At 39.5% G+C, this 1,762-nt stretch overlaps 1 protein-coding gene across 4 annotated transcripts in view; it reads right to left on the bottom strand.

Moving 5' to 3' along the window:
- Positions 1 to 1,762, bottom strand: part of LOC106810809 (MAGUK p55 subfamily member 6-like) — a 53,126-nt gene that overhangs the window by 43,679 nt on the left and 7,685 nt on the right. For 2 of the 4 annotated variants that reach the window (XM_014814266.1, XM_014814273.1), the window contains exon 1: positions 463 to 596. The exons of 1 other annotated variant lie outside the window; for it this stretch is intronic. The gene's annotated coding sequence lies outside the window, so the exon portion shown is untranslated. Of the gene's footprint in view, positions 1 to 462; positions 597 to 1,762 lie in introns of those variants that run through there. One more of the 4 variants, XM_014814296.1, reaches the window with a different exon arrangement.

A 1,762-nucleotide genomic window follows, 5' to 3' on the forward strand; every position in this document is an offset into this window, starting at 1 on the left:
AGCCAATTGTAGCTTTGAAGGTATTCAATTACTAGTTGACCATATGGCTACGACGAAGCATTCACGCGATTACTATTCTTCCTAAATACAGGACAATCTAGCCATCACATTACTGTATTTACATTGCTGCTGTTAACACCGAAAAAGATTGCTTCCAACTCTTGTGTCCAACTTATACAAATGGATTGTGCCCTAGAAATTTTCATATATCTATTTTCACGCTATATATCTTAATTGTTACAGATTGTAAAAAATATCTAGGGACGAATTTATCGGTCTGAATCCAACTTAGCTTGTTAGCAACAAGATAATGAATCGACAAATTACAGTATAAACAGTGCTAAATGATTTTGCAACATCCAAAGCCTCGTGAAAAAAGAGGTCAGTCATGTGTAACGTCACAATGCTTGTCGTCAAACCTTCGCTACACGAGCAAGTAGCCATTTTTACAAAAATATTTACCTAATTAGTGTTCATTTGTCAGCAGTGAGAGGTGAAATATGACCACGCATATAATCAAATACGAAAATCCAAGTCGCTTCCGCGCAGGACTCGATCAACACAACACACGCGAATCACACACAGCTCCAGTAGACGCCATACGCTATATATATATATAGCGTTTTCACTGCATGGCAATCAGCGTTCCAAACAACCTGCCAGTGACAATGAGGTTTCTAACCGCTTCCCAGTCAGTTTGCATGCACCACAGGATGGCCATGAAATGCATTGCCTGGCTATTCAGGCTATGAGCATGACCACTGAAGCAAGACGGTACACTGCATGGACACGTAGCGTGCCAGCTCTCTATGCGCCTGTGGCAAATCGATGCAGTGATCCGTGCGTCTATGCCACATTCAACACAAGATAAATTTCACCTGTTACTCTGTAGGTAAATTTCATACCTGCACATGCGGCTATATTAGTGCAGTTTCAACTTGCATTCGGCTGTTTCATATATGGCGTAGTGAATAACCGGGTTTCAGCAAAAGCTATAAGTAGAAAAGACGTACATACGTAGTAGTAGTAGTAGTAGTAGTAGTAGTAGTAGTAGTAGTAGTAGTAGTAGTAATAGTAGCAAAAGCTCTTTGGAAAATTACATTTTATTGTCACTTTCTATAAATTTACAGGTGTCCGTTTGCATTGTGCCACCGATGATGCAGTCATTCTGGATGATAACTGAATTTTATCTGTACAGTTGTTTTTTTAATTGCCATAAAAAATGTGAAAATATCAGGAGCACATGAATTAGGAAATCTGTAATATAATAAGTAAACTAGAAAGGGCAGTTGTCACCAACTACATGTATCCCCCATGGATGACGTCATTTAATCACTGACGACGCAATTTAAAAAGTCTCATGTTTTTTTTACAAAGTCTTAACATTTCCTCGCATAATCCGCTAAGTTGATTAGGGTTAAACTAAAAGTCGGAGAGATTATCGTCAAGTCCAGAGTAAAGGTCAAAGACAGGTGCCAATGCGCACTTTCTCTCTTAGACGTGTAAGTATACCAAGTGTCATTGCGCAAGTAGGGGAAAATAAGAATTAAGGTCGCAGTGATCTGGTTTTGGTACGCGACACACCTTCTCCCCAAGATGTGTAAGTATACCAAGTTTGGTAGAGCTAGGTCAATTAGGGGCCGAGTTATAGAGCGGAAGGAAAATATAATCAAGGTCAAGTTAAAGGTCAAATAAAGGTCGTAGTGACTTTGTTTTGGTACGCGACACACCTTCTCCCCAAGATGTGTAAGTATACCAAGTT

Source organism: Priapulus caudatus, unplaced genomic scaffold (assembly GCF_000485595.1).
Source record: "Priapulus caudatus unplaced genomic scaffold, Priapulus_caudatus-5.0.1 Scaffold17, whole genome shotgun sequence".
Classification (NCBI taxonomy): Eukaryota; Metazoa; Priapulida; class Priapulimorpha; order Priapulimorphida; family Priapulidae; genus Priapulus; species Priapulus caudatus.